Source organism: Rosa rugosa, chromosome 4 (genome assembly GCF_958449725.1).
Source record: "Rosa rugosa chromosome 4, drRosRugo1.1, whole genome shotgun sequence".
NCBI classification, from domain to species: Eukaryota; Viridiplantae; Streptophyta; class Magnoliopsida; order Rosales; family Rosaceae; genus Rosa; species Rosa rugosa.
Genome location: NC_084823.1, coordinates 25406509 through 25428139, shown reverse-complemented (window position 1 = coordinate 25428139; position 21631 = coordinate 25406509). Strand labels below are relative to the sequence as shown.

Genomic DNA, 21631 nt, shown 5'->3' with positions numbered 1-21631 from the left:
GATTAACCAAACCTAGGCTATAAACATGTTCAATTTCACATAAACTAAAGAATCTTAAAAACGGTAAAGAGATTTTTACTCATTTTTGATAATCCCGGGGCCGGAGAAGGTTGAATCTCTCGAAAATTTTAGTATGTCAAAAATTGGAATGCAAAGTATTGTCTCGATTTTTGATTCTGCAATGGTTGATGGCCGGCTAAAGTCTATGCCTTTGTTTTATTTCTTCTAGTTTATTAGTTGTCCATTTCATTTGGGTAACATATCACTATATGGAGGCATGAATGTTAGCACTAGTTATGTTCACCAAAAAATGGATTCTTTTCATTTATCTTTATTAACATCACTCTAAGCACTAATTCTAACACTGTAAGTTTTACACAACAAATTGTAACTATGTCAATCAAAATTGTAACCCTAGCTTGTTATGTTTTTGCAGTCTGCAGAGTAATTAAAGACTCTGCAACACCCTATCTTAGACGAAAATGGAAACACTTTGGAGCTGGAGCTGACACTCTGCCCCTGTGTTTTAGCAATCTACTCTATAGCACTAAACCTCATAGAAGTCTTTATAGCACGTATCAGCCCAATGCCCCAACCAACATTAAGATAGCCATGAACTATCTCTTATATGAAAATGGAAACACATTGGAGCTGGAGCTGACACTCTGCCCTAGCATGCTACGAGTTTGCAATATGTAGAGTAAAGAATCTGCAACACCATACCTAAACTTTTAAAGCATGCCTCGATCAGCCCAACCAACATTAAGAATTAAATCTCTCTATATTTATCTTCCTCTACATCTATATCTCTCCATATCTCTCCCCTCACATTGTTCACTCTGAGAGAGAATATGTGTGGTCAGTTGGAAAAGCTCCGGTCATATCAAGATTCTGGCAACTCGTCAAGCCGGAGATCATCTGTTGCGATGTGTTCGAAATTACAGAAGGCAAGTATTATTAGCCTCTCTTTTGCTCGCTTTGAAATCTGTTACAAATTGATGTTTATTGAATGTTTTATGTTAACTGGGCAACAAAAAATTGCAAAAAATGAAAATGAACATGTATTGTGGGCTTATTGCAGGTGTCTATTGAGGGGAAAATAGATGTCTATTCCCCCGGTATAAGAAACTTATTTCAGGGCAATAGACATAGACGTCTATTACCCCCCCAATAGATGTATGTTGGCCCCAATACAAGTCTATTGACACCAAAACAAGATCCTGTTTTGGGGCAATAGATGTCTATTACCCCTCAACAGACACCTGCAATAAGCCCACAATACATGTCCTTTTTCATTTTTTGCAATTTTTTGTTGCCCAGTTAACATAAAACATTCAATAAACATCAATTTGTAACAAATTTGTAACACAAACCTTAGATTTTACAGATTTTGAAACATGCAAAGCCTATTGTTCTCTTTTACCCACTCGATTAACCAAACCTAGGCTATAAACATGTTCAATTTCACAGAAACTAAACAATCTGAAAAACAGTAAAGAGATTTTTACTCACTTTTGATAATCCCGAGGCCGGAGAAGGTTTAATCTCCCGAAAATTTTCTATCTCTCTATATTTATCTTCCTCTACATCTATCTCTCTCCATATCTCTCCCCTCACATTGTTCACTTTGAGAGAGAATATGTGTGGTCAGTTAGAAAAGCTCCGGTCATATCAAGATTCTGGCAACTCGTCAAGCCGGAGATCATCTGTTGCGATGTGTTCGAAATTACAGAAGGTAAGTATTATTAGCCTCTCTTTTGCTCGCTTTCAAATCCGTTACAAATTGATGTTTATTGAATGTTTTAGGTTAACTGGGCAACAAAAAATTGCAAAAAATGAAAATGAACATGTATTGTGGGCTTATTGCAGGTGTCTATTGAGGGCTTATTGCAGGTGTCTATTGAGGGGAAAATAGACGTCTATTACCCCCCCCCCCCAATAAATGTATGTTGGCCCCAATACAAGTCTATTGACACCAATTCTAGATCCTGTTTTGGGGCAAGAGATGTCTATTACCCCTCAACAGACACCTGCAATAAGCCCACAATACATGTCCTTTTTCATTTTTTGTAATTTTTTGTTGCCCAGTTAACATAAAACATTCAATAAACATCAATTTGTAACAGATTTGTAACACAAACCTTAGATTTTACAGATTTTGAAACATGCAAAGCCTATTGTTCTCATTTACCCACTCGATTAACCAAACCTAGGCTATAAACATGTTCAATTTCACAGAAACTAAACAATCTGAAAAACGGTAAAGAGATTTTTACTCACTTTTGATAATCCCGAGGCCGGAGAAGGTTGAATCTCTCGAAAATTTTAGTATGTCAAAAATTGGAATGCAATGTATTCTCTCGATTTTTGATTCTGCAATGCAACATGTCCAGCTAAAGTCTATGCCTTTGTTTCATTTCTGCTAGTTAATTAGTTGTCCATTTCATTTGGGTAACATATGCCATGTACATTTTTTTTTTCACTAGGTAACATATCACTATATGGAGGCATGAATGTTAGCACTAGTTATGTTCACCAAAAGATGGATTCTTTTCATTTATCTTTATTAACATCACTCTAAGCACTAATTTTAACACTGTAAGTTTTACACAACAAATTGTAACTATGTCAATCAAAATTGTAATCCTAGCTTGTTATGTTTTTGCAGTCTGCAGTGTAATTAAAGACTTTGCAACACCATATCTTAGACGAAAATGGAAACACTTTGGAGCTGGAGCTGACACGCTGCCCCTGTATTTTAGCAATCTACTCTGTAGCACTAAACCTCATAGAAGTCTTTAAAGCACGTATCAGCCCAATGCCCCAATCAACATTAAGATTGTCATGAACTCTCTCTTATATGAAAATGGAAAAACTTTGGAGCTAGAGCTAGCACTCTGCCCCTGTGTTTTAGCAATCTACTCTGTAGCACTAAACCTCATAGAAGTCTTTAAAGCACGTATCAGCCCAATGCCCCAACCAACATTAAGATAGCCATGAACTCTCTCTTATATGAAAATGGAAACACTTTGGAGCTGGAGCTGTCACTCTGCCCTAGCATGCTATGAGTTTGCAATCTGTAGAGTAAAGACTCTGCAACACCATACCTAAACTTTTAAAGCATGCCTCGATCAGCCCAACCAACATTAAGAATTAAATCTCTCTCTTTAACTATCTCTCTATATTTATCTTCCTCTACATCTATCTCTCTCCATATTTCTCCCCTCACATTGTTCACTTTGAGAGAGAATATGTGTGGTCAGTTAGAAAAGCTCCGGTCATATCAAGATTCTGGCAACTCGTCAAGCCGGAGATCATCAGTTGCGATGTGTTCGAAATTACAGAAGGTAAGTATTATTAGCCTCTCTTTTGCTCGCTTTCAAATCTGTTACAAATTGATGTTTATTGAATGTTTTATGTTAACTGGGCAACAAAAAAGTGTAAAAAAATGAAAATGAAAATGAACATGTATTGTGGGCTTATTGCAGGTGTCTATTGAGGGGCAGTAAATGTCTATTGGGGGAAAATAGATGTCTATTACCACAATAGAGGCATCTATTGGGGGGTAATAGACGTCTATTACCCCTCCCCCCCAAATGGACATCTATTGGTTCAAAACAAGATCTTGTATTGGGGCAAATAGATGTCCATTGGCCAATACAAGTTTATTGACTCCAATACAAGATCTTGTTTTGGGGCAATAGATACACCTGCAATAAGCCCACAATACATGTCCTTTTTTATTTTTTGCAATTTTTTGTTACCCAGTTAACATAAAACATTCAATAAACATCAATTTGTAACAGATTTTTAACACAAACCTTAGATTTTTACATTTTGAAACATGCAAAGCCTATTCTTCTCATTTACCCACTCGATTAACCAAACCTAGGCTCTTAACATGTTCAATTTCACCGAAACTAAAGAATCTGAAAAACGGTAAAGAGATTTTTACTCACTTTTGATAATCCCGAGGCCGGAGAAGGTGTACCATGGTGGCTACATAAAGAACAACGGCTATGTTGGTGGATAAGTTAATTACGTTGGGGTAAGGATAAGATGAGTCTCACTAAAGTTGATGGAATGGTGAGGGGCTTGAACTAGAACTACAATTGGAGAAGAATTACCGGTACAGTATTGGGAGTGAAGATGACGCATTGACTAAGCTGAACACAGATAGGAATACAGTCACCATGTGTTGCTAAGTGCCTGAGATTAAATTAGTCATCATCTACTTGGATCATCTAAATCTCCATGATAACTATGAAGAGGACAATAATGATTTGTACATGTATGATGGACCAGAACTAGCTTTTTTCTTCAGTCAAGCTAGTTCAAGTGGAGTGGTCATTGATGACAAGGAAAAAATCTGGTGTTGTCATAAAAGAGCTTCAAGAAGAGCCAAGCAAGTCAGAATTGGTGCACATACCAGTAAAGAAAGAACTGGGTATTGTGATTAAAGAGTGGGATAGGTCATCTCAAATACCAACTCAAGCAAGTAGAACACCATGTGTATTTCCCAACGCCAAAGGTAAAGCGAACGTTAGTGAAGTTGACAACTTGGTTGACATGCATTAAAATGAATGTGTTTAGGAGGAGAGGAAGAGTGCAACCTAAAATGGCTTATGATGATGAAGACTACAGATCACAGTTGGATAATCATAATTATGGACATTATGGTTGGGATAATGATCGGCTTCGGGATATGGAAGAATAATTTGATGTATTTGGCAAGTCCATTAGACTTAATACACAAAGGTCTACTTGTTGTAGAAGTACCGTGGAAGAAGACATTGTGGCTGAGGACATATTTAAGGTTGTTGTTTCAGATGAGGAAGTTATAGGAGCTGAAGCAAACTTCGATGGAGGGGGAGGGGATGGTTTTCTTAAGTTTAATCCCAAAATTAACACGAAGTCTATAGTTTAAATTGAGTCTAAAGTTTGCATCAACAAGGATTTTAAGAGCTACTTTAAGGGAGAAGGCAATCATGTCTAGATGGGAATTAATATTTTTAAAGAGTAACAGAACTAGGGTTCGTGTGATTTGCAAAGTTGACAACTGCCCTTTTGAGTTGTTTGGAAGCAAACTGCAACATGAATCAACTATTGTGGTGAAGAACTACATTGCAGAGAATACATGTGGCTAGGATTAATGTGAATTTTAGGATCAAGGCACCTTGCTTAAATGAAAAGTATGTTGATAAGATCAAGCTCAATCTAGATTGGAAAACAGGTAACTTACTTAACTCATAACTGGTGCAGGCCTAATGGAATGAATATGTGTTTAACTAATACCTTTGTTTATAACTGCATATTCATATCACTTGCACAAACTATGTCAGTTGGTGTAAAGGCTAAGGTACCTGTATAGTAAGCTTATTGATACGCTCAAAGCAAGCGCATAATTTAACCCTGAAAAGATCGTTAGTAGTATAAGCAAATAGGGATCGTTCTATTCCGGGGATTGAGGGTACACCTGTCATTGTCAAACAATTAAACAATTAAAATTAAAACAAAGTATAATATTCACAAATGTATTCACAAAATATAAACATTTTACACGAAAAGGGGGGATTTTGTTTTTGGTTTTTTCGAAAATGAAACTAAGTTAACAAAAACAATTAAAATGCAAAAACATAAAAATACGAATGGAATGAAGGAACAAAGATCAAAACCGAAACTTATGATTAAAATTGATTCAAACCCTAATATTGTTCATCTAAGTCATGAGAAAGGAGTTGATCATGTGAAACATTCGAAAGCAAATGAATTCCCATTTTTTACTTTTCAATGCTAATTAACCTAAGCGAAAGCACCTAGATTAATCCTATCAAACATGCAATCAAACCCTAGAAAGCTAGTCAATCATGTCATGTTTAACGCATTACACATAGAGAAAGGCTATCAACTCAAGTGTACAACTTAGTATGGAAAAGTCCACCTAATTGCAATTCTCTTTAATTAAATTCGATCTTTGTACAAAACCTTTACTACTTTGATTCAAGTTTACACAAAACGAAAAGTCGATTTCATGTTCTTAAACCTAGCACCATTCATATCGAAACCCTAAGTGTTTGCAACCACATAAGATTAAAATACAAAAGTTATCTATAACGCAAATTTAATTAAACAAACCCACATAAGCAACTCTCGAATCACAATATATGAATCTGAAAATTCTCAATTAATCATAAAAATTCCAGAAATAATACTTTGTTCAAACATATATGTCAACTAGTTCATAACCAACGAAATTCAAAGCAAAGGTTACAAAGGAGAATAGGATTACACCGTGGATGAAGATGAGATTGATGATTCACGTTGTGGATTCTTGAAACTCGAAAGCAAGCTTCAAGGATGGCTATGGATGGAAGTGCTCACGGCTTCTCTTCTTCTTCTTTGGCCTTGCTTGAACTCGTGGAGATGACTAAACTTGAAACTAGAGGATGGAAAGGAAAATGGAAAGGAAATGGAGAGACAAAGAAGATGGAATGGATGAAGGAATGTCCTTTCTTCTTTGTTGTAGCCTCTATTTATAGGCTACCAAGCAAAACTATTTGGATTTAAACAAATGATGATATGTTAGGTTTGAGCATTTAAACATTAATGGAATTTATTAGGTTTGAATATTTAAACATTAATGGAATTTATTAGGTTTGAATATTTAAACACTAATGGAATTTGTTAGGTTTGAATATTTAAACACTAATGGAATTTGTTAGGTTTGAGTCACTTTCTACTCATTTTTCCTTCAATTAATTCTCCACCAAGACTTCAGATTTTGCCCGTGACTTCTTCATATGAAATGATCCATCATGAGTGTAGATCATTCTGTAAAATTTTCAGAATTTATCTCCATGTGTTTGGGCCGGAATTTCTGCTGGACTCCTTACAGGTCCAGTTTTCCAGTTTTGCTTCTGCAGAAACTTGGGCTGACTGTTTGAAGGCCTTCCACTTCTTTTTGGCTCTTGCACTCTTCATAAGAAATGTTTCTTAGGATGTCTAGAATGGATCTGGAAGGTTTCAGCTCATTTGAAGTTCATTTGGTCAGGTGGTCGCTCCTTCTTCCTTGCTTGGCTTGGTTTCTCCTAGCCGGAGTAGGAAAATGTGTAAAGTTGACCTTTTTAGTGCATTTCCATTTTTCTCCATCATTTTATGGACCTAACACTTATTTCATCATCATCTACTCCAATGTACCTAAAAATAAAAATTGAATTAAAAATCGATTCGTTAAGGAATTAACTAAGCAAAATGTGAGGAATTAACTATTAAAATACCACATTAAAATGCTCCTATCAAATTCCCCCACACTTAGCTTTTGCTAGTCCCTTAGCAAAATCAAAAATTAACAAACCAAAAAGACTATGACACAAAACAAAGAAACCAACGAAAAAATTGACTAAGTATGGAAACAAAAACACAAAGACTCAAAGAAACCAAAAACGTAAAACACAAAGCAAAACACAAAGAAAAAAAAAAAAAAAAAAAAAAAAAAAAAAAAAAAAAACGTCACACATAAAAGAGTAAATTCAAAGACAAAGACCATGATGTTGACATCACAAAGACCTCTATTGCCCTTTAACATATTGTCTCAGAAATCTCATACTTTCAAGACACCAAGATTAGCACTTAACCAAGAATCACATCATCAAGATATTCAAGAGGTAATTACAAAATATAATCCACATATAAGCATGTAAGACTTGGGAGTAAACAATGGTGGTGAGTGGAGCTCAACATATTTCAAACAAGTCATGATTCAAACCTCACATGGATATATCACTCTTTCTTCTCTCAGATTCAAGGCTCATGCTTAAAAGCTTATAATCACTCAATTATATGTGAGAGAAAATATTTTGAGGCAATCAAATAGCTCACATATATAAGAAACAAAAAGCACTTTGTGAATATAATTTTTTTTTTTTTTTTAAAAGATCTCATGAAAGATATCAACTACTTGCACGAATGGACCCAAGCCATATGTTCAACTCTTGTAACTCATCTCCACATCAAAGGCTGTCCCATCTTAAGGATCAAGAAGGTCTTCTCAAATGTTGTAATGGGGCTAAGGCTCAAGGTTTTAAGAAATGAAAGGGTAAGGAATTTTAACAAAGTATCCTAAAAACCTAGCAGAGCTCATGTTGATGTAGAGAGACTTCTAGAAATCCACCAAGGCATAACGTCATACTCATGAGGCTTTATAAAAGGGCTTAATGTCTTCATCTTCATTCTAAACTCCCTTTGATTCTAGTGAATTGGACAAAGACCAAATTTTTCGATAGTGGGCCTTCAATTCAAAACAATCTCCAAACTCACCAAGTATGGGGGACTAAAATCCATAAACATTCTTTTTTTTTTTATATTTTTTTATTTTTATTTTTTTTAATTTTTTTATGGACAAGTCTACCCCCACACTTGAATTTTCACCTCTTCTTAATCCTTGTCACCATCATGTAGTAAGTCTCAAAAGATAGCTCCACTAAGTTTTTAGAACAAAGGGTAGGATTATAACTATACTAAGGTTCAGGGGTTAAGGATTTTTAGGGTGATGAAAGAAAAGGCTTAATGTAGGCTCAAAGGGGTTTATCTAAGGGGGTCCCACGACGGGCACAAATAGGGACACAGGCTTATTTGGCAATGGTGGTAGTTCCTAGGTGCCTCTATCCTTTCCAGAATCAGGGCCATGTATTGACAAAACGTCTTAACAAGCACAAGAGCGAATTCTAGCATTCTCTAGTCCATTAAACTTAATCTATGGCATGTAATCAATCAAGATGAAAGAATAATGAGATCAACAGAATCATCGCCAAGAAAATAAGAGTATAATTCATTTTTTTTTCCATTAATCACTCAACAAAGAAAGGGCACATGGCTCAAATTCTCACAAGGGTTATTATGAATCATAACTTATCATCCACATGTTCATATTCTGTACCAAAGTTACGCATGCACCATATCTACTACACATTCATATGCTTTTCATAAATCATAATTAACCAAAGAATATCATCAAATATTATCCCAATCTTGTGATCCTCTTTTAGCCTTAATTTCAGAGATATAAGCTCATCCTAGACAGTTAAAAGGGCATCCTATGACTCAAAAATAAAAACAAAGGACTAAGACTCAATAAATAAAATCAACGAAATTTTTTTAATTTTTGACATTTTTCGATTTTTTTGTATTTTCCAATATATCTGACTCAAAATAAAAGACTCAAATATAAATCCCTTCCCCCACACTTAAATATTGCATTGTCCTCAATGTAATCAATCATAAGCATGCAATGAAACAAATAAGCATAGATAGAAGACATTTATGAAAATAAATCCTAAAATAAAAACAAAAGAGAAAAAAAATAAAAAATAAAAAGAGATAGGGAAAGAGAAAGCAAATCTGTGTAGGTAGACTCCTTCACAGCTACTTCTGAATTGGGTTGCCTCCCAAGCAGCGCTTGAGTTTAACGTCTTTCAGCCAGACAGAATAGAAATTAGAAAGTTAGTAACTATAATTAACTAAGAAATACAAAATATACAATTTGGGAGATATTTTTTTTTTTATTTTTTTTATTATTATTTTTTTATTTATTTATTTTTGTTTTTTTTTTTTTTTGTAAAAAGCTGAATTTAATAAGACTGAATGAATGCATTTTATTTTATTTTTTTATTTTTTATTTTTTATTTTTTTTATTTTTTATTATTATTATTATTATTTTTTTTTTTAAAATATAGGACTCAAAATGAAAGACAAAAATATTTATAGGATTCAAAATGAAAGACAAAAATATAAATCCCTTCCCCCACACTTAAATATTGCATTATCCTCAATGTAATCAATTAAAAGCATGCAATGAAATAAGTAAGCATATAGGGATGGAATTTACGAAAATAACTACTAAAACAAAAAGAAAATGGAGGAGTAAAAGGGGAAGAGAAAGCAAATCTGATTATATTCTGAATTGGGTTGCCTCCCAAGCAGCGCTTGTATTTTACGTCTTGCAGCCAGACGGTACCTACATTAAATAAAGTTAGTAACTTAATATTAACAAAGAAATACAAAAAAAAAAAATAATAAACAAGTAACTATGAATTACAATGTAATACCCCGAAAAATCCAAATTAAATTCCATGGTTTTTTAGAAATGATTTCACGATAGTAGGAGCGAGTACGAAGCTTGGAAAAGTTGTGGAATTAGTTCGAACGATTTTATTTTCGAAAACGAACGTTTTTAGGGGGTCAACAAAGTTGACTTTTTATACGTTCAAAATTTGGGAAAACTTCCTTCATGAAAGTTGTAGAGCTCGTCGATACGAGTTCGTGGACATGTGGAACGCATTATTTGGAGTTCGTATGAATAATTTATGAATATTTTAAAATTGAGAATTTTCTATAAATACAAAAAATCAGATTTCTCAATAAGGAAACCCGAAAATTTCCAGATTTTTCTCCTCCTCGCTGCCTTGGCTTCACGGCGTCGCCACGACTTCATCCGGCCACCTATGGCCATGAAATTGATATCAATCTCTTCGCCTTGAAACCAGCTTTCCATTCATATATGTCTTGCATCCTATCATTCACCATAGACAACGAATCGAAGCAAAGAAGGTCAGACCATTTTTCATGCATTTCTTCAAATTCCAGCCAACTCCGGCAAAGGTAGGAGGGGAGACCAACTGGGCTTTGTTCGCCTTGCCATGCTCTATAAACTCACCAAGTTTCACATCTCGATTCAACCCGAGGAAGACGAATTTCAGATTTGAGCGATTTTGGGCGATTTCGGCCTCTTTCTTCTTGAGGTAATTTTCGACCACTTCCGGTCATTTTTAGACTTCATGCTAGTTAGGAAAGTGGTTGGGCTTGATGAGATGAAGAGGAGCAGCCCGGCCCCGACACCATTGGCGGTGGTCGGCGGCGGCTCTGCCACTAACTCCGGTGGCCCTTTCCGGCCAACTCCGGGGGTCAAAAATATAGTTTCTGTGCATTTTTAGATTCTATATTTCAATACGATCATTTCGATATATTATACGCAATTTTCGGATATCGTATGATTTAGTTATGAATTTTACGATTTCGAACGATTTCGATTGTTCGATTAATGATCTGTGAAGATCGGACCGTCTGATGGACTTGTAGTTTTGATATGTTGATCGTATGACTGTCCCAATGACCTTGTGTGGTCATGGGCGAAGATCCGACCGTTGGATCTTCGTATAATTGCAAAACAGTGATTCGGGAGGCGATTCGTGAGAATCCGTCCGTCGGATTTTTATATAAGTTAGAATCCGACCGTTGGATTGTCGTTTAAGTATGTTTTGGAATTGTTAGCTAAATTCAAGTCACATTTGATTAGGTGATTGGCGGATTGATTTGGCGGACGATTCGTAAAATCGTTGTTGAGCTGTTTAGAAGACGCAACGGGAATTAGAGGTGAGTAAACCTCACGTGGTTCATATTACGAACCCAATATATTTAATTGCTTTATTTTGCAATCATATGAACTATTGTTGGTGTATTAGACATTCCTGTGTGAATGTCTGTATATATATTATTACGTGAAATAATATGTATTGTTGGAGTTGTGTTGAGTTATTGTTGAGAAACAATATATTGTGAGAGGTGTTGAGTTTTATTGTTGAGGAACAATAAATTGTTGTGATCTGTGGAGATCACTAGGTCACGAGGTGACCATGGCATCTATTAGTGAATCACGCTCTCGTACCGGGCTGGTGGTTATTAATAGTATTAAATCGTAATCACGTCTGTGGCCGGACGAGTGGTTACGTTCAGTTAGAGCTCTAGTCTGTCTGCCAAATGTGGAGTGACCTTATGAGTGAAATTGAGAGTAACTCATAAGTGTCTATATATATGTGGTAACCTTATGAGGGAAATTGAGAGTAACTCATAAGGGTCTATATATATATAATGAGTCTGTCTGCCAATTGTTGAGTAGTGATGTGAGGGTAATGTTGAGGTTACTTGAGACTGTGAGGGGTCTTATGTGAGAAGTGTTGAGGATACTTGAGTCTTTTAAGAATGAGTTCTTAAAAGAGAGCCTCAAGAGTATCCTTCCTTTTATGGTGATCGTGTTGAGTTATAATAATTGTAAGGAAATAAATCAACAATTCTTTCTTGTTTACTCATACTGGCTGTAAAAAGCTTACCGGGTTTTGTGTTGTTGCAACTCCCGGTACACTATTCAAATTGTGTAGCGGGTATTCCTACAGGACAGGAGAACCAGGACGGTGATCGTGCGGTTAGTGCAATTGTTAGAGTTTTACAGCAATTGTAAGTTGTGAGGTGTGTTATGCTCATTTGAGCTTTACAATATTGCTTGTGAGAGTGAATTGTAATAATGAACTCGAAGTTTCGAGATTTGGATTTTGTAATTGTAATTATTCATGTTTCGGATTTGAATTTACTATTCAAAATTCGGGGCGTGACAGTTTGGTATCAGAGCGTAAGGTGCATATTTGGTGATGTGTCAATACCTTCCGAGTGATGGCCCGTCTGCAGCGGATCCCCATCGTGTGCTCTTTGGTATTGGCTAAGTCATTGGGTATGCGTGAGTGTTGGGAGTTGTTTAGGCCGCTAGGTCGTTTAGGGAACGTGAATACATTCCCTATAGTATTGACTTGGTTAATATGAATTTGTATTTGACTTATACTGTGTTTTAAGTGTTATACAAGTATTAGCCAAGCATACTATACTCCTTAGGTGATGGATATTCGAAGGGGTTGTACTTAGAACCTTACAGTTGTCTTGTAGGTTCGTATGAGAATAAGTTCAGTGGCCGCGAGTTACAATCCTTGAGGAATAGGAACCTCTTGATTCAACTCTGTTAAGTCAACGAGGATTGTTTTATGGAAATGAGGTTCTTTTGATTGTTGAAGTGTTTGGTTGAAGGCACGGTCTGGACCTATGCTCGTCTGTAATGTGGATACGAGTATTAATCGATGGTAATTTTGCCTTTTTAAGTTGGATATACTAATGTTCTTGAATAGATTCTTGACTCATGTGGAGTTGTGAGTAGTGTTGCGGTTAGGGAAGGAATTATTGCGGTTACTTCTTCCTTGTGCTTGTAAGTTGTTAAGCAGGGTTTAAGGTGCGAGACAAGAATTTTATTTTGTGCTCGATGGTTAGAGAGGAGAGACCATTGTTTTGGGTTGTCGTTGAGTACTATAATTCCTTCAGAATCAAGATTGTTGGTAGAATTGGAATTAGTAGTAGTTTTGGTGATTCTGAATTTGAATTGAGTTCGCGAGATGTGTCTTATATACGTGGTTGATGTTGCTTGCATCATTTTGGAACGATACGTTACGATTCACAAGGAAAACTGGATTTGAAATTTATTCATTTGAACACCATGGGTTGATGACCTGACCGTGACTTGTGAATATAGTTTTGTTCAAGTGAATGAAATTGAATTTTGTGGCCTTTGTGTGGTGAACTAGTTTTCTTAAGTTTTGGATCGTAGTATGGAGATGGGCTGCAGTGAATTTGAAGTTGTTGTGTGTTTTAAGTTTAAGTAGGCGGGACACTTAAAGTTTTGCAATGGAGTTGATTTTGGTGTAATTAATTGGGAGAGTTAGAATCAGTTCTTGTGAATGATGTTGGATGAGAGTGTGTGCCTTTGGTGATTGATTTTAGGTGTTATAGTTAAACGCAATTTCGGATATTGATTTTAGTGATTTTGTTAGGTATCCATAGTGGTTCAAGTGAATTACTATGTGATATGGAGTTTGATTTGATTTCTGAATCGCTAAATGTTAGGGATTGAATTGTGGTGAGTTTTTGTTGAAGCAATTGATAGATGGAATTATCGAGATTCTATAAGAGTTGTAAGAGTAACTCTAAAAACGTGGGTTTTTCCTAGCTAACTCAGGATGTGTTTAGCTTTATAAATCCCTAATCCTATCGATGAAATTGTTGTGTTTGGTTTGACTCAGAGGATACTAGCTAGACCTCGATGCGACTTAATTGATTGTTGGATTCTTTTTGAGTGATTGTTTTTATTGCATCATTATGAAAGATGTGTGCAGTAGAGTTGTTTATGGTTTTGAAAATAGTATTGGGTGACCAAGGTTCGATCCTTGGTGTTGTTGTTGGTTAAACAAACAGGAAAGAAAACATGCACACCATCTTATTGAGTTTATATTACAAAAAAAAAAAAAAAAAAAAAAAAAAAAGCGAGGACTATGCTATACTAAGCCTAGTCAGCAGCTCCGGATGGGTTGAGGCTGAGCTCAAGAGAAACGTTTGAGCCACTGTGGTAACCGCCTGAGCCACCAGAATAGTAACCAAAAGCGCTACCTTCCTCGGAAGTAGCCTTCAGGTTACCAAAGACGTCCTCGCCGTGCACGGGGAACAGAGGAAGAGTTTGAACCTCCTGGTGATCTCCTCCTCGTTGTTGCAGGGATGTTTGTCCTCCTGTTGTGCCAAAAGAGTTGGACTGGTATTAGTGTTGAAGTGTGAGGAAGAATATGAAACAAAATTTAAATCAAGAAATCCTTCATTACCAGTAGAATAGGTGGAACCAAAGTTGAGATCAATGGATCTACCATCATCAGTAGAACTAGTGGACCCAAAATTGATGTCAATGGATCCACCAGCTGGCCCAAAATTGATGTCGATGGATCCACCAGCACCAGTAGAACCAGTGGACCCAAAATTGAGATCAATGGATCTACCAGTACCAAGAGAACTAGTTCTCATGGGCACTGGAGCAGCCTGATTACACCTATTCATCTGCTTCTCTCGAGCCCTGACGTTCTGGAACCAAAAGTAAATGTTCTTACCCTCAACATACCCATACTGGTTCAGCTGGAGACAGATCTCGTGAATCTGCTCTGTAGTTGGGCACTTAAATCCCTTGACATAGTAAAGATCCTTGAGGATTCTTATTTGTTCTGGAGTAGGAATCCACCTGGTACGGCTTCGCCAGAAATCCATGTTGGCACTACTTCCAGCTGCTTGGGTGTTTCCTCCCTCCTCTGTTGGTTGCTGTTGTTGTGGTTCCATTTGTTGCGGGGTTTGGAGCTCCATTAGTTGCAGAGTTCGTGGCTCTTGGGTCATGGGGTGAGAGGATGTGGAAATCGAGGAATACATGGTTTAGTGTTTGAGGGAGATTTTGTTAGAAGGATTGGAGTTGTTGAACTGGTGATTGGAGATCTGAGATTCTCAGAGGAAAGATGAGATCGAATCTTCAAATGGAAGAAAAGATCTGAGAAAGAAGGATTGAAGATTTGGAGGAAAATATTGAAGATCTGAAAGTTCAGAGGAAAGATGGGATTGAATCAACTAGATGGGAGAGAAGATCAGAAGAGAAGGATTGAAATTGATGAAGAAAGGATTTGAGAAGAGAAAGGCTGAAGAGTTGAGAGAGAAAGACTTGAGCTCGGAAGAAAAATTTCTTTTCTTTTGGAGTGAACAGTTTTTCTCCAGAATGCACCTATTTATAGAACAAGGTGAGCAGATCTCCACCGTTGGATGAACGATCTCAGAATTTGAATCCACGCGTTGGATTAAAGTCGCCCCGAAACCCGGAAAAGCTGTTGGCGCGTGTTGAGCGTGTAAGGGGACAGGCCGAACCTCGAGACGCTGTGGCAGACAGCTTTAGCCGAAAGTGATTTGCTTTCCGTAAATCACGGAAGAGACGTGTCGTGGCACGTGGAGTGTACCGACAGTTTGTTGTTATTCTATCGCTTATGATAGAATAAATAAAAGAAGTTGCATGGATAGTAACGAGAGCAGCTGGTGCTCTAGTGGTTGAAGAGCAAGGCTCATGTACAAGAGGTCAGAGGTTCGAACCTTGCCTCTCGTTTATTTTTATTATGTTCGCTTATGACATAATAAGTAAAACATTTGTACACATTATATTAAGCACAGCTTGTGCTCCAGTGGTTGGTGGGCAAAGCCCTTGTGCAGCAGGTTAAGGTTTCGAACCTTGCCTCCCCCGTTATTTTATTTATGTCGCTTATGACATAATAAATATAACACGTGAGCATATATTAATGAAGGCAGCTCTTGCTTCAGTGGTTGGGAGCAAAACCTTCGTGTTTGAGGTCGGGAGTTCGAACCTTACCTCTTACAAATATTTTTGGATCTCGTATATGCTTGATATACGACGTATATACGGTATGTACGGTATACATACGTATATACGGTCTGTACGGTATGCATACGAATATACAGTTGTACGGTATGCATACGTATATACGATCTGTACGGTATGCATACGTATATACGGTATGTACAATTTCATACCGTAGCCGAGCTGGAAGTTGGTGGGCCGATTGGTAGGCCCAAATAGTAAGCCCAAATAGTAAGCCCAAATAGTAAGCCCGAATGGTAGGCCCGAATGGTAGGCCCAAATGGTAAGCCCAATTGTTCGGCCCGAATAGTAGGCCCAAATGTTAAACCCAAAGTGGTTTGGGCCGGTTCGAAATGTGGATGGTCCGATTTCTTCAGGCCCAATTGGCCAGCCCTAATGCTTAGCCCAAGGATTGAACAAGCCCAAGTCATCGTCACTGGGTGACATATTTTATTGGCGTGCTTTTGGGGATGATTTGTTTTGAGTGATGCATCTCTATTGTTGTGAAGAATGGTGCATGCTTGAGTTTTACTATAGAGATTTACCGTGATGCTAATTGAGTAGCGAAACACTTTGTGGGAGTGTTTACTGTGCTTGTATGCCAGTACAGAGTGATGATCTATGTGAAGATCTATGTGATGATCTATGTGAAGATCTATGTAAGGATCTATGAGATGATCCACGTGATGATTTTGTGTAATTGATGTGGAGTGATGTTGAGCAGTTGTTTTGTGAATTTACATTGTGATGAAAGGATTTAGTGGCCCTAGGAATGTATTTTTATACAAAGGATTGTGGCTTTGTAGATTACTACAGATTTGGAAAAGATGGAGATTCTATGATTAGGTCAACCTTAATCGAGAGGAATTGACTTACGCTCAAATTTCGGGACGAAATTTCTTTAAGGAGGGTAGATTGTAATACCCCGAAAAATCCAAATTAAATTCCATGGTTTTTTAGAAATGATTTCACGATAGTAGGAGCGAGTACGAAGCTTGGAAAAGTTGTGGAATTAGTTCGAACGATTTTATTTTCGAAAACGAACGTTTTTAGGGGGTCAACAAAGTTGACTTTTTATACGTTCAAAATTTGGGAAAACTTCCTTCATGAAAGTTGTAGAGCTCGTCGATACGAGTTCGTGGACATGTGGAACGCATTATTTGGAGTTCGTATGAATAATTTATGAATATTTTAAAATTGAGAATTTTCTATAAATACAAAAAATCAGATTTCTCAATAAGGAAACCCGAAAATTTCCAGATTTTTCTCCTCCTCGCTGCCTTGGCTTCACGGCGTCGCCACGACTTCATCCGGCCACCTATGGCCATGAAATTGATATCAATCTCTTCGCCTTGAAACCAGCTTTCCATTCATATATGTCTTGCATCCTATCATTCACCATAGACAACGAATCGAAGCAAAGAAGGTCAGACCATTTTTCATGCATTTCTTCAAATTCCAGCCAACTCCGGCAAAGGTAGGAGGGGAGACCAACTGGGCTTTGTTCGCCTTGCCATGCTCTATAAACTCACCAAGTTTCACATCTCGATTCAACCCGAGGAAGACGAATTTCAGATTTGAGCGATTTTGGGCGATTTCGGCCTCTTTCTTCTTGAGGTAATTTTCGACCACTTCCGGTCATTTTTAGACTTCATGCTAGTTAGGAAAGTGGTTGGGCTTGATGAGATGAAGAGGAGCAGCCCGGCCCCGACACCATTGGCGGTGGTCGGCGGCGGCTCTGCCACTAACTCCGGCGGCCCTTTCCGGCCAACTCCGGGGGTCAAAAATATAGTTTCTGTGCATTTTTAGATTCTATATTTCAATACGATCATTTCGATATATTATACGCAATTTTCGGATATCGTATGATTTAGTTATGAATTTTACGATTTCGAACGATTTCGATTGTTCGATTAATGATCTGTGAAGATCGGACCGTCTGATGGACTTGTAGTTTTGATATGTTGATCGTATGACTGTCCCAATGACCTTGTGTGGTCATGGGCGAAGATCCGACCGTTGGATCTTCGTATAATTGCAAAACAGTGATTCGGGAGGCGATTCGTGAGAATCCGTCCGTCGGATTTTTATATAAGTTAGAATCCGACCGTTGGATTGTCGTTTAAGTATGTTTTGGAATTGTTAGCTAAATTCAAGTCACATTTGATTAGGTGATTGGCGGATTGATTTGGCGGACGATTCGTAAAATCGTTGTTGAGCTGTTTAGAAGACGCAACGGGAATTAGAGGTGAGTAAACCTCACGTGGTTCATATTACGAACCCAATATATTTAATTGCTTTATTTTGCAATCATATGAACTATTGTTGGTGTATTAGACATTCCTGTGTGAATGTCTGTATATATATTATTACGTGAAATAATATGTATTGTTGGAGTTGTGTTGAGTTATTGTTGAGAAACAATATATTGTGAGAGGTGTTGAGTTTTATTGTTGAGGAACAATAAATTGTTGTGATCTGTGGAGATCACTAGGTCACGAGGTGACCATGGCATCTATTAGTGAATCACGCTCTCGTACCGGGCTGGTGGTTATTAATAGTATTAAATCGTAATCACGTCTGTGGCCGGACGAGTGGTTACGTTCAGTTAGAGCTCTAGTCTGTCTGCCAAATGTGGAGTGACCTTATGAGTGAAATTGAGAGTAACTCATAAGTGTCTATATATATGTGGTAACCTTATGAGGGAAATTGAGAGTAACTCATAAGGGTCTATATATATATAATGAGTCTGTCTGCCAATTGTTGAGTAGTGATGTGAGGGTAATGTTGAGGTTACTTGAGACTGTGAGGGGTCTTATGTGAGAAGTGTTGAGGATACTTGAGTCTTTTAAGAATGAGTTCTTAAAAGAGAGCCTCAAGAGTATCCTTCCTTTTATGGTGATCGTGTTGAGTTATAATAATTGTAAGGAAATAAATCAACAATTCTTTCTTGTTTACTCATACTGGCTGTAAAAAGCTTACCGGGTTTTGTGTTGTTGCAACTCCCGGTACACTATTCAAATTGTGTAGCGGGTATTCCTACAGGACAGGAGAACCAGGACGGTGATCGTGCGGTTAGTGCAATTGTTAGAGTTTTACAGCAATTGTAAGTTGTGAGGTGTGTTATGCTCATTTGAGCTTTACAATATTGCTTGTGAGAGTGAATTGTAATAATGAACTCGAAGTTTCGAGATTTGGATTTTGTAATTGTAATTATTCATGTTTCGGATTTGAATTTACTATTCAAAATTCGGGGCGTGACATACAAACTACAAGTATAATTAACAAGTATTTTGTACATAAGACACAAGTTAAGTACACAAGTGAGTATAAAACGTAAAAAGTATTTTTACAAGTATAAAGTGTGAAACAACAAAATAATTTACACGTAAAGAGTATGCACAAGTATTTCTTTTGTTATAAACATTATTGATATCAAATCTAATTCCAAGCGGTAAATCAAGTGGACGTGCGGCCCAAGTATAGTCGTCTAGACACAAAGTCCCTCCTACATCCGTTGGGCAACCTTACTGAAATGGCCAGGTAGGGGAGGGTGAACACGAGAGGAAAAATCCATTTTGGCATGAGCTAAGCCCATTTATAAGCACTTCTGGATTCAAAAACCCGTCATGAACGTTGTCCCCTTCCTAGACACCATTCCACATAGGCTATACTTACTAAGATGAAAAAGTTCATAAGTGTGAAGACAGTTCAACAAGTGTTAATAAAGGTCGCCCTCAACCTTAATGGACCTGAACTAGGTACCAATAAGGGGTTTAGGCCAATATTAACAAAAGAGACTTCACCTATTCCGTTCAATTTACAACTTACAATTAAAACTCGTATTCAACAATATAAAAAAAAAAAAACAACCTAGTTAATTTAAACTAAGTTTCAAACAGTTTATATACAATAATTATAAACAAAAACAAGTGATTTTTCAAGTCCCCGGCAACGGCGCCAAAAATTGATACGCTCAAAGCAAGCGCATAATTTAACCCTGAAAAGATCGTTAGTAGTATAAGCAAATAGGGATCGTTCTATTCCGGGGATTGAGGGTACACCTGTCATTGTCAAACAATTAAACAATTAAAATTAAAACAAAGTATAATATTCACAAATGTATTCACAAAATATAAACATTTTACACGAAAAGGGGGGATTTTGTTTTTGGTTTTTTCGAAAATGAAACTAAGTTAACAAAAACAATTAAAATGCAAAAACATAAAAATACGAATGGAATGAAGGAACAAAGATCAAAACCGAAACTTATGATTAAAATTGATTCAAACCCTAATATTGTTCATCTAAGTCATGAGAAAGGAGTTGATCATGTGAAACATTCGAAAGCAAATGAATTCCCATTTTTTACTTTTCAATGCTAATTAACCTAAGCGAAAGCACCTAGATTAATCCTATCAAACATGCAATCAAACCCTAGAAAGCTAGTCAATCATGTCATGTTTAACGCATTACACATAGAGAAAGGCTATCAACTCAAGTGTACAACTTAGTATGGAAAAGTCCACCTAATTGCAATTCTCTTTAATTAAATTCGATCTTTGTACAAAACCTTTACTACTTTGATTCAAGTTTACACAAAACGAAAAGTCGATTTCATGTTCTTAAACCTAGCACCATTCATATCGAAACCCTAAGTGTTTGCAACCACATAAGATTAAAATACAAAAGTTATCTATAACGCAAATTTAATTAAACAAACCCACATAAGCAACTCTCGAATCACAATATATGAATCTGAAAATTCTCAATTAATCATAAAAATTCCAGAAATAATACTTTGTTCAAACATATATGTCAACTAGTTCATAACCAACGAAATTCAAAGCAAAGGTTACAAAGGAGAATAGGATTACACCGTGGATGAAGATGAGATGGATGATTCACGTTGTGGATTCTTGAAACTCGAAAGCAAGCTTCAAGGATGGCTATGGATGGAAGTGCTCACGGCTTCTCTTCTTCTTCTTTGGCCTTGCTTGAACTCGTGGAGATGACTAAACTTGAAACTAGAGGATGGAAAGGAAAATGGAAAGGAAATGGAGAGACAAAGAAGATGGAATGGATGAAGGAATGTCCTTTCTTCTTTGTTGTAGCCTCTATTTATAGGCTACCAAGCAAAACTATTTGGATTTAAACAAATGATGATATGTTAGGTTTGAGCATTTAAACATTAATGGAATTTATTAGGTTTGAATATTTAAACATTAATGGAATTTATTAGGTTTGAATATTTAAACACTAATGGAATTTGTTAGGTTTGAATATTTAAACACTAATGGAATTTGTTAGGTTTGAGTCACTTTCTACTCATTTTTCCTTCAATTAATTCTCCACCAAGACTTCAGATTTTGCCCGTGACTTCTTCATATGAAATGATCCATCATGAGTGTAGATCATTCTGTAAAATTTTCAGAATTTATCTCCATGTGTTTGGGCCGGAATTTCTGCTGGACTCCTTACAGGTCCAGTTTTCCAGTTTTGCTTCTGCAGAAACTTGGGCTGACTGTTTGAAGGCCTTCC

At 36.8% G+C, this 21631-nt stretch overlaps 2 long non-coding RNA genes across 2 annotated transcripts; both read left to right on the top strand.

Annotated features, from left to right (window-relative positions):
• Nucleotides 1-10391: 10391 nt before the first annotated feature.
• On the top strand, nt 10392-12877 carry LOC133706845 (uncharacterized). Its single transcript, XR_009844747.1, has 3 exons — nt 10392-10796; nt 11351-11427; nt 12210-12877. It is a non-coding gene; the product is annotated as an uncharacterized LOC133706845 (long non-coding RNA).
• Nucleotides 12878-17302: 4425 nt separating this feature from the next.
• On the top strand, nt 17303-19349 carry LOC133706553 (uncharacterized). The gene is made up of 3 exons (XR_009844596.1): nt 17303-17707; nt 18262-18338; nt 19121-19349. It is a non-coding gene; the product is annotated as an uncharacterized LOC133706553 (long non-coding RNA).
• The last annotated feature ends 2282 nt before the right edge of the window (nt 19350-21631 follow it).